We start from the raw sequence: 12,108 nt of genomic DNA on the forward strand, positions 1-12,108 counted from the left end.
GTCCATATAGGAAAAAACATAGTACGTGTAAGATTCGGTACTACTGTCAGTTTCAGGCATCCACTCGGGGTCTTGTACTATGTCCCCCACAGATGAGATGAGTCACTACAGTGACTACTGTAGTTCCAAAAGTTTTCATCACTGCACATTATTGCTTTTAACTTGCGTTTCTCTTTGAGCCTCTCTTTATATGCATTTCAATACATTTGCATTTGATTTCTGCCTTATTTACCACAAGAAAACAAATTAGTGAAAGAGAAGAAGCTCCAAAGAAATATAGAAGCTAATAGCACAGTTGCCTCTGAATCACACAGCCTTGAATTTGAATCCCAGCTGTTACCTTTCTGTCTGGGTGACCCTGAAAAGTTACTATCTCTTTGAGCCTCAGTTCTCTTATCGGAGGAATGGGAATAATAGCACTGGCCTCTCCAGGTTCTTCTAAGTATTAAATGAGGTGATATACGTAGAGGGTTATCACCATTCCTAGCAAAAGTAAGTATTCAATAAATGATAATTATTATTATTATTATCATTATTAATTCGGTTTGGGGGTATATTTCATCTGAACCTTCCCTGACTCCCTGACGGTGGAATCAGACGTCCTCCGTATGGGCAACACCACCTTTACTACAAATGGTCTTAGGCTCAGGGTTTTGTGAAGGAAGAAACAGGACTAAAATAATTTAAATGCAGAACCAAATGGAGGGGGGAAAGTTAAATAGTGTTATAGCCTTAATCTTAAATAAGGAGCAAAGTCGGTGCCCACAGATACAGCTGCTGGGAGTGAGGAGTCTGCTTCGGGCTGCGGGAGTGCACATTCCCCAGCAGGAGGAGGAATGGCTCTGTGCTGCCTCCCGCCCTGCTGGAGAGAAAAGATGCTCCGTCCTACTGACTCTCAAGGAGTGCCAGATGTACGTGTTCCTGTGTTTTTTTTAATGGTGCGAAATGCTCCTGCACATGGATGTTTTGAGTCTGAATCCCCTCCATTTAATTGATGACACCAATAATAACTAAAATCAGCAGATTTCACTTAAGACGTGAATCACCATTAGTTTTTTGAAACGTGAGTCAGGTTTTGTTTCCCACTATTATTATCTTGTGTCCTGTTACTGGCAGTACCGACTACAGTCATTCATTAAGCTTGCCAAAACACAGAAAGGACCGAAGCCAGTTAACCAAAAAATAGCATTACCATGTAGGAAAAGTAAGTGTTTTCAACTCTAAGAGTGAGAGCCCAGTGGAACCAGCGTGGTGGTATTGGCGCCGCAGCATTCTTTCCTTATGCAGTTTGATCAGCTGTTCACTGGCATTTGAAAAAGAAAGAAAATTTAATTGCCCCATGTAAGTCCTTTTTAAAGTATATGTTTTATTTCCCATTTTATCGAGGCACTTCTCTTCCACTTTTTAGAATTTCTAATTATAGAATTTGCTTACTGAAAATGTGTGCTTTAGGCTAGAAAAGAATATTTAGAAATCCTTACCCCAAAGAAAAGCAAGTGGGAGTGGAAATTTGAAAGAGGACCGCCTAATTCAGCACTAAAACCAGTGTGAGAAGCAGTGTGTGAGTGTGTGTGTGTGTGTGTGTGTGTGTATGTGTGTGTGTGGCTAAAATGTGCTTTTCAAAGTGCTGAGAGGTTGATGGGAATGTTTGATTAGCTCCTCTGAGAAAAGAGAAAAGTTGCTTGGACCTCTCCTTGTTTCTTCTTTAGGATAATTTGGATGGGATTTGTGATGCAGAAAAGCTCAAGGAAAAAAGGATATCCATTCTGTGTGGTGGAAAATTTTTGAAAAAAAAAATTGCTCTCTTCAAACAAGGTATGTCTGATGAATTACTCAGCTATGTAGATAGTTTGCTTTCCATTCCTTATTATAAAACCTTAAAATGTATTTGTCATGAAGAAACGGCAATACATACCTTGACCAAGTAATCATTCTGTACAAATTTTAGTCTCAGGAGAATTGGGAGGGGGTGGGGGAAGTTGACATCCTTGTAAACGACTAATATTATGATTAACTATAGATCATATTATATATATATATAGATCATATTATATATTATTATATATAATATTAATTATATATATTAAGTCAACTATAAATGAATTGTGGTGTGATAAGATTAGAACAAGATCTTTCACTGTATTTTTAAACCAATGTTATTACGGTTAAAACAAGTTAGAAAGTATGACATGAGTCTCTTTATCACACTGTCCTTTTTTGTACCTTGCTTCCTCTATGGAATATGATAACAATGTAACAAATTGCTTCTAACAATATATGAAAAGCAGTATGAGAAATGGACACATTGATGCTAAGTGAAGAGAAATGATTTAGTGTGGATCTGAACTTCTCTCTACTCAGATCTGGGTGGAATGTGGCTAGTTATACAATTCTGTATCTTGTTTATACTGGAAGTGTTTTCTTAGGCTGAATGCTTCTTTAACCGATAAGCCCGAGAAAGGGCTGGTATTGTTAAGTCTACTATTGTAGCTCGACTTTGCCCAGGGAAACAGAGTACAAAATCTCTTTTAAGCATGATTGGTGTCAAACCAGCATAAACATGAAATACATGCCTCAAGCCCAGGTTAAACAGAGAGGATAAGATTGAATAGTTAGACTCAATGGTTTGTTCCGAAAAACCCAGGCATCTTTGCCATCCTCAGATCGAGAGCAGAATTCCAGATTTTCTTTGGGCTTATTGTAAAAATAAAACCAGGCATTCTTGGCCGTGGAGGTTATTCAAAAAATGTGAGCGCTAAGAAAATAGCATTTTGCCATTACGTTGCATGGCAATAAATTTGGAAGTTTTGGTGGTAAAGTTCTGAGGTTGTTTTTCCCTCTGTCTCTTGAAAGATGAAAACAGCCTGCAGCGAAGCAAGATCAAACACTATTTGTTTGTGTATTTTCTCTCTTATGTGTGTTAGCTGAGAGTGGTGGCTACGCCTCCTCCGGTAGGAAAGCTGGATGCGTCTGTCTTTTATTTATTGAATTAAAATACCCTCTTTTGTAAAAGGGCTTTAGATAGAGAATTGAGAGACTAAAGGGCTGCATTTTTAATTGCAATGTGCCGGTTTCCCAGACTAAGCTTGATTTAAATATATCTTACACCTCACCCTGGAAAGGAAACACCTAAAGTACATTGGAAATGCTTAGGATCTATCTTAAATGGCGCTATCTCCAGGGATATTATTTAGAAGATCTAGTTATCTCTTTGGCCAAGTTCCTGATTACAGGAAGATAGTTTCTTTCAGGAAAAAAAAAAAAAAAAAAAAGGCCCTGGGTTTGAAATGGTTTATGAACAGCATCGGGAAAACAGAAATTCTTGTGCTGTTCTCGCCTGTGGTTCCTGCCGGACGTACAGGCACGCAGGAAAGCTGTAGGGGTAGCGCACTGCGAGCTTGCGGTCCTATAGTACAGTGCTGGTTCTTACTGCCTGGCTGGGTCACCCTGGGAAAGGGGTGCAACATTGCCTGACTTGCTTCCCCATCCGAAAAGGAGAAATCGCAATGCCTGCCTGCACCCCTCCCATGGTGGTCACGAGGTTCAATGTTGATTCCCAGCTCCAATAGGGTTTTGAAACGTGTCAAGTTCTATAGACATGTTATCTGGCCCCGGCCCCTTATTCAAAACCAGATTACACTGAAAGGAGTCACTGGTCTCAAAATAAATGTTTCGTGGCCTCCGGGATGTTACCTGTGGCTACATGCGTAGCTTACTTCCTTACTTCCTTGGAAGCAGAAGCCAGGGAGTGCGGGCAGCATGTGCTCTCTCAATAGAAGGGTATTCCAGCTCTGTGACCTTGGGGAAGATACTCCACATCTCTGTGTCCCCGTTTCCTCACATGGGAAACGAGGAAGTTGGCCAAGGTAGTCTCTAAGTTTCCCTCCTAACGCTATGGTCCCGTGCCCTGGGACCTCTCCAATATCAAGAAGTGGCAGGCCTCTGTACATTACAAAGTAAAGAGGCTCCAAACCCTGTGGTATATTTAAAATATTTATATTTACCTAATAACTTTTTGATATATATGAAAATGAAATGTTGGGGCGCCTGGGTGGCTCAGTGGGTTAAAGCCTCTGCCTTTGGCTTGGGTCATGGTCCCAGGGTCCTGGGATCGAGCCCTGGGGCTCTCTGCTCAGTGGGGAGCCTGCTTCCCCTTCTCTCTCTGCCTGCTTCTCTGCCCACTTGTGATCTCTATCAAATAAGTAAATAAAATCTTTTTAAAAAATTTTAAATAAATGAAATGTAGCATAACTGCATATTATATAAATGTAACACAATGGTATAGATATGTATATACATGTTATATATCATATTACTGTATTATTATATATATTACTATATATGTTACCTATATATGTTACTAAGGACAGTGTGGTCTACATTTTATAACAGACTTCTTTCAGTTTTCTGGTGCATTTCTATGACTATCTGTGAACACTCATGTGGAGATAATATCAAATACCTGAACTTAAGGCCTTCCATCCAAGGCCAAGGCCAAGGCCTTGCACTGTATAGATACGCTGGGAGTCCAACAGAAGGATCCGCCCCCCCCCTCGCTTTTTGTTAAAGATTTTATTTATTTATCTGACAGAGAGATATTTATAGGCAGAGAAGCAGGCAGGCAGAGAGAGAGGGGAAAGCAGCAGATAGCCTGATACAGGGCTCAACCCCAGGACCCTGGGATCATGACCTTAGCTGAAGGCAGAGGCTTAACCCACTGAGCCACCCAGGCACCCCAGATCCACACCTTCTTAAATGTGTTAACTTCGGCAAGTTACTAAACTTTCTTGGGCTTCAGTTTTCTCACCTGTAAAAGGTGTCTGTTATCAGTGCCTACCTCATAGGGTTGTGGCAAAAAACTCCCATTGGTGCTTGGTACAATGTCAGCACCCAAACGTTAGAAATGTTTTCTTTATTATATGTGTCTGGAAGGAAGAAATCTGATCGGCTGTGAAACAAAGCGATCTTAATATCCTTCAAACTTTTAAACATTAACTCTGTGCCTGTGGGAAGCAAACAGATTTGAGAAATTATCTGATATTAATGTAATTATTAGAAATGTGTTGCCATTTCATCATCCAGAGGATGTGAGCTAATTCATCAATCAGCAAATGATAAGCAACAGAATGCCTAAGAATGGGTCCCTCTGTGGTTTGCAAGAGGTGGCGGAAATCCTGGCCCTCTGAGCATGCAGAGAGTGAGCTAGAGAATTGCCTGGGGAACCTGCTACCTTTTACCGGTATGACAGGTCCTTATGCGTGTGGCAATGAGCAGCTTCTGCGGGTGCAGAGAAGAGGTAAAGAAAGGAGCAGTAGAGCAGGACACATTTAGGCGTGGCATCAGCAGTAGCCATTGGATATAGTGCTGGTTACTCATTTTTAATGAAGTTGCAGGAGTGCACGCCAACGCCAGCTGTCAGCCCAGATCCAGCCCTAACTCCGGTCACTTGCCTGCATCCCTGGGCTCCCTGGCAACCAGTCTCGACAGTGGCGGACCTGTACCCCACTGGTCCAACTCCCATCACCAGCCTCGACTGCTGGTGGCACAGGCTATGTGGCAAGACCCTGCGACCATGGGAGTGCATGAGGACAGTCAGGGGCGACACCTGCTAGTGCACAGCAGTGGGGCCTGGCCCTTGCCCTGAGGTCAGTCTGTACCTGGCCCCTGCGGCCTACCCAGTCCCCTGCTGTTGATCCCTGCAGCCCCTGAATGCACACCGCCAGCTCTGGCCCTCACCACCGCCTGCCCTGGTCTCCAGCCTCGGGATGCTGAGGCATCACTAAGACACAAACAGCCCTTGCAGATACCCCCAATGTGCTCACCCAGGACTACCCAGTTGCCAATGTTGGGGACCCCAGCACACCTTCCTGGACCTGGAGCCTCTGCAAGTCCCACTAGACCAAGGGTCACAGTCTGCTCTGGCATGCCTCGACCCACCAGTGAGGTCACCTGACCGAAGCAATCTTCTGTCACTGAAGTCAGGCCATAAAGTCTAGAAGAGGTAACTGGACACCTTCACAAAGCTATGAGCGTCATGAAGAACCAAGAAAAGATGTCACCAAAGGAACACAGGAAACCACTAGTAACTGACCCTAAGAAATGGAGAGACATGAGCAACCTGACAGAGAATTCACAAGTGAGTACAGCGCTAAGGAATTTAATGATTCAGGAAAACAACACAAGAACAAAATAAGTTCAACAGACACAAACAGCATAAAAAAGAACCAAACAACTTTTGGAACTGAAGCATAAAAGTTAAATTAAATTAAATTAGGGGCGCCTGGGTGGCTCAGTGGGTTAAAGCCTCTGCCTTTGGCTCAGGTCATGATCTCAGGGTCCTGGGATTGAGCCCCACATCGGGCTCTCTGCTCAGCGGAGAGCCTGCTTCCTCCTCTCTCTCTGCCTGCCTCTCTGCCTACTTGTGATCTCTGTCTGTCAAATAAATAAATAAAATCTTTTTTAAAAAATTAAATTAAATTAATTCGAACACACACACACACACACAGACATTTAAATCAGTCTAAGATCACCTAGGTGAGTTCCTGTTTGCAGACCAGGAGGTGAAGGACCAAAATCCAAGGAGATTCCCAGAGCCCCACCTTCACAATGGAGCAAAGACTATTTTGGTCTTGTTCATTGCATTTTTCTGTGGTTACCTCACCTGTTACACAAACAGTTGTGGATACGGGGTTTAGAATTTGTTTTTAATCAAGTGGAAAACTTTTCCACTTCAACAGAATGCAAATCTTAAAGAAATCTCCTTAGAGACGTGTATCTGAAGTGCTTGGGGCTGCCTTGGGACAGCACAAAGCAGGCACCAGGTGACGCTCCAAGCTGAGACCTGTAAGAGCTACACATCGTGTGGCAGCCTGCACCGGGCAGCAGGTGTTGTGGCTCGGCTGAAATCCATTGCCACATTCCAGCGCTAATATCCTGAGGGAGAAAGGTGAGCTGAGATCAAAGTCCTCTTCTGAGTTAAATCTACAAGCCACGGGTCTTGGAACAAAAGGAACAGTAGTTTGGTTTACATTCAGTTTAGGAATTACTTTTGTGTTTGTGTTTTATTTTGGGGTTACAATTTTATTTATTTATTTATTTATTAAGATTTTATTTATTTATTTATTTGACAGACAGAGATCACAAGTAGGCAGAGAGGCAGGCAGAGAGAGAGAGAGGATGAAAAGCAGGCTTCCTGCTAAGGAGAGAGCCCGATCTCTATCCCATCATGACCTGAGCTGAAGACAGAGGCTTTAACCCACTGAGCCATCCAGGCACCCCTGGTGTTACAATTTTTAAAAAGGCACAGGCTCATTTCTGCTTCCTATTCTTTCACTACGTGCTTTCCAATTCTTTTTAAAAATGCTAGCTATCATTCCTCAGCCACTTGATTGGTTCAGTTGTCCTATAGTCATCTAGAAGATTTTCATGAGAATGGGCTAAAGATCCTATAAATCTCCGAGAGAGAAGGAGGGAACACAGGTGTAGAATCGCTCCATTTTGGGGCCCTAGAAGAATTGAGGTCAATGGCAATCACAAACCCAAGTGGTTCCTTCACCAACAAGTCCCAGAATTAAGCCACAATTACCCTGGGCAGTGCCTTGTTGAGAGAGACTTAATTGGTTGCCTTGACTCCATAGAGTTCATTCAACTAGAGTCTACACAGGCCCTATTTGCAAGTGGGTGGAAACAAAAATGATGACAACAATGATGGTACTCATGACTCACCACCACCGAACAATAAAAAATCATATTTGCCAACATCCATACAGACACTGGGTTAAGCCCTCTTCATGAAGTCACTTATTTAATCCTAACAACAACCCTGTGAGGTAGGTTGTAACCACTCAGTAACCAGACTGACTCCTGAGACACTGAGAAGTTGAGTAAGTTGTCCAAGGTCACACAGCCAGTAAGTGACAGAGCTCAACCTTAAACCCAAGCAGTCTCTTTCCAAAGCTCACGTTCCTAACCTACCAGGCAACGAGTACACGTGCTCCTGGTTTTTCTGTCACCACACCAAATTAATCTTTGCCATCCTTGAAAACATCACTTTCAAGCCAAGTAATTTCCAAAGAAACTATTCCCTCTTGCAAGTAGAGACACAAGAGTAATCCTGAAGGAGGGGAGTGAAGGTGTTTTATTTCCATCATTCTTAGATGAGCTCCTGACTTAAGGACACTTGGCAGGTGTGTTGGGCAGACCTGACTCCCAGGGGGAGGCTGAGGAGCAGACCTCATTATCAAGCCCTAGAAGTAGCCAGTCCCCCCAAATTGTCCTTTATCTTCACTTCAGGGCTAAGTTAGCAGCAAGGCACAGAAGGAAACTTGTTTCCTAATGACTCAGACTTCTTCAGAGAACCATGTTCCCTGATAAGGGTCTCTACGTTGACAACAGTCTAGTAAAAATTTCTCAAATTCCTTCCTTCAGTGAGAGAAAGGCTAAAGTTTTGTGTGGACATGTGGTAAAAAATCATAAAAACCACCCTTCAGGCTAGAGTGAGAAGGGACTCTGCATTCTTTCTTCTCAGATTCAAAAAGAAAAAAGAGAGAGAGAGAGAGAAACTATTCCTTCAGGGGAACCCAATGTATATTTTCCAAGAGATCAGGCCACTGGCATCTCAATGCTAAGTGAATTCTGTCCTCGGGCTTCCTCTGTGTCCCAGAGAAAACAGGCTTTGGAAATAAAGGTGCAAGTCAGCTTGCCTAGACTGGCTTTGCTTGTATAATAGAGTGAGTGAATCTATAGTCCGAAAGGTAAAAGGAATTTGGGGAAGAAGAGATAACCCTGAATGACAGGAACAACAAGTATTTATTGGGCCGCCATCATGTGCCATTATAATTCTACAGGCTCAGGAAGGAGAGTGAACAAAATAGGCTCGGTTCCCCTAGAAGAGTGCCAATCTGAGGAGCACACAATAAACAGATACACGTGAGAGCTCTGGTGGTATTATGGGCTGTGAAAGACCTAAGACTATAGACTAAGGGGACCAGACAGAGCAGTGAGATGAAGTGATGATTTGCACGGCATCGTTAGATAAGTGTCTGGTGAATGGACATTTAAACAGAGAGAGAGAGAGAGAGGCGACGGCAAAGCCATGGAGCAACCTATGTGGATACTTAGGGGAAGAACAATCCAGGCAGACGAAAGAGCAAAGGCAAAGGTCCTGAGGTAGCACCAGGCTTGGACAGGCCACAGTGTCTGGAAGAGCAGCATGAAGAAGAAAGGTAATATGGAGGTACTTGGACAAGTCGACGTGGGGTGCACTATCCAGATGTTCCTCGAGTTTCCCCAGGAGCCCCCCATTTCCCACTCACACACTTCACATGCCACTCTTGCCTCTGCCCTGGATGAAATCTGAGTAGGTCCCCTAATATTTCAGGCCACACTCAGAATTTTTAAAAAGACCTTGCCCACATCACATTCCCAAAACAATCAGTTTCATCATTAATATGAATGTAACCCTTAAGTAATGCTTAAAAACTGAACAATGGCGGTCACAGTTTCCAGTTTCACCCAGCCCCCGGGGCCTAACTGCTGCTGTGGGGAAGGGCGAGGGACTGGATTCTTTCTTTCTCTGCTCTGTGCCTCTCCTCCTCCTCCCCTTGGCCGCTAACAACAGTATCTTCATGTCCAGAGCTGAAGTGGGTACACAGAGGAAAGGTAAGGGGACAGAAGGACCTTGTAAGCAGATATTGTCATAAGCTGGCCCCCTGGGTTCCTTGGGCTTGGCCGGCACATACAGGGGTTTCTCGTTCATGGGGGGCACCTCTGTGGGTTTCGAGAAGCTGCCCATTTGTTGGGAACTCCGGGTGCTGTTACATAGCTCTGGCTGGAGGTTTACGGGGTTCCTTGCTCAGCCTCTGAACACCCACCACTCTTTCTCCTGTGCTTCCTGCTGTGGCCTCCTCAGCCCTCTGTGCACCTGGCTTGGGCAGGACCTGAAGTGACCCCAGGCTGATGCTCACACAGCGGCTGGTTTACCACAAGCTCTTTCCTCTCCTGTAGATGTCTAAATCGTGAGCCAGACACCAGGCCACTGTGCACCCAAGACCAAGAGACACAACCAGTCAGTCATCTCAAATGGGGCTACTGGGCATCCAAGCTGGACTTCCAAAGATAGTGACCAAGAGCCAGGATGCCTGGCTGACTGCCTCCCTCCAGACCACACCACAGTTGGAGGAGCCAAGAGGGAAGCTGGAGACTGGACAGCAGGAATTGTTTTAGCTGTCTTCCCTCCTTATCCCTCTCCCCAGATGCAGGAGGGGAACCGGGGGACACACAGTCATGAGAGAACCATCAGGGAGACCACTCGGGAACGTGGAAGTAGTTCTCCTGTAGTCTCAGCTGAAGCTAAGACAAAGCATCCTCCCATTTTAACATCTCATTCCACAGTCAATTACAATACACTCCAATGTTTATTTAGATGGGTGTGTTATGCCTGGTTAAACTTAAAAATAGGCCTGGAGCATCACTTTACCCTGAATAACATTTGTGTGAGAGAGAAAGCTATATGCGAGTTCAGGCCCAGATAGGACCCCCCAAAAAATCTCCTGACCTTACAGCCAAGACAACTGTATTACACAACTATCACACAACATCTGTATTTCCAAGCGAGCCTCTTAACTACTGTCAACAGAGTTATTTCAAAAAGCCTCAGAATATGTGTCAGGGCGAAAAGGAAGGTGAACCCATCCTGGAGTGTGGTAGAATGGGGCAGTCAGTTGGGTTAAATGCGAGGCCTGGGGTGGAGTTCTGGAGCTGCTCCCTGTTCATCCCACCCTTGGACAGCTCACTAAATTCTCTAAACCTCGATTTCCTGCTCTGAGAAATGGGCATCATTGTAGCTAGCCCGTAGGCTCACCATGATAGTGAAACAAGATGGCCCCTGTGCCGAGGGAAGCGTATGGAAAGTGCTCAGTGAATGAAGCTGTTGGTATCGGAGGCGACTCTACACTTCTAAGTCTTTCCATGAAGAACAAAGAGACAATCCCATCTCATGTAACAGACCACTGGACAGCAGGGCCTAAATTGTCAGAAGAGACGGGAAAGAGAGCTGGAAGGCTCTGGCAGCGCTGAGGATGGTCCGGAGGGCGTCCTTGGAGCCTGATGCTACATGGCTCCCTTCAGAGACCCAGGTCTCCTGCTTCAAAAATGACTCCTTCTGCTGGTTCTCGCCGACTGCGGGGACTTAATCCTCCATGCCTTCAATGGCTCAGCCTTAGTGACTGCCCCCTCCTCCCCTGACACCCCCCCCCCCCCCACTGAACCTGTGGTGTCTGGGATTCAAGAATGTGCTTTGACCCACAGCCCTGCACTGGCCTCTCCCCCGCATGGGGACCACTGGGACCCTGTCACCTGTGACGAACCCCTTGTTACCAAGAGGCCAACGGGAAGATGCTATGGACCTTACAGACACACCCTCCTCTCCCTTCCCACCTCAGCTGGAAAGCTGTGTGAGAGCCCAAGATGTTTTTTCTGTGCCTCAGAATTGAAGTCCGACCAAAAAGCACAGAGTGTTCGGGCCAGTCGAGGCTCTGGGGATCGCAGCTGGACGGTTCCAGACGCACAGCTCCAAACTCACACTGGATGGCCCCTTGGCAACCACAAACCTCAAAGCCCGAGGGAGAAAACCCAGTGGGAGGCATCAGGACGACTCCACAGTGTCAAACACATTAGGTAAAGACCCTTCTGATGAGAGGAGCTCCTCTTCCAAAACTCCATGAGAATCTTTTAAAGGCGCACGGTTTCCAGAGTAACTGAGAGGCGCGGTCATGGTCCACCTCGTCTTTTACTGAGGTCCTCAACCCTTCCCCCAGACTGACTGCCCTTCCATTACGGAGGATAAATAACTCTCGGAAGGAGTTCTTTAGAGCTCATTTGGGGGCATGCCTGCAAACTAGTGTTTTTTTCCTACTGGCAATATAAGATCTAAACTACCACTTCAGAGACGTAATTACTGTTTGCAGGCTCGCTAGAAATCACTATTGGTCGCGGGCTCTGTGGATGTGGTAAGCATTACCATATGTCAGGTTCTTAACGAGGTACAAAATGATGGTCTGAGATATGCACACCAAAAAAGGCTTTCCCTTTTCGGTGTTCTGACATGTC

General features: G+C 45.0%; 1 protein-coding gene across 4 annotated transcripts in view; it reads left to right on the plus strand.

Moving 5' to 3' along the window:
* The first annotated feature begins 1,574 nt into the window (after positions 1-1,574).
* VIT (vitrin) overlaps positions 1,575-12,108 on the plus strand; it is a 96,567-nt gene continuing 86,033 nt past the window's right edge. For all 4 annotated transcript variants that reach the window (XM_059188648.1, XM_059188649.1, XM_059188650.1 and 1 more), the window contains exon 1: positions 1,575-1,815. The gene's annotated coding sequence lies outside the window, so the exon portion shown is untranslated. The remainder of the gene's footprint in view (positions 1,816-12,108) is intronic.

The sequence above is a fragment of the Mustela lutreola genome, chromosome 9, assembly GCF_030435805.1.
Source record: "Mustela lutreola isolate mMusLut2 chromosome 9, mMusLut2.pri, whole genome shotgun sequence".
Taxonomy (NCBI): domain Eukaryota; kingdom Metazoa; phylum Chordata; class Mammalia; order Carnivora; family Mustelidae; genus Mustela; species Mustela lutreola.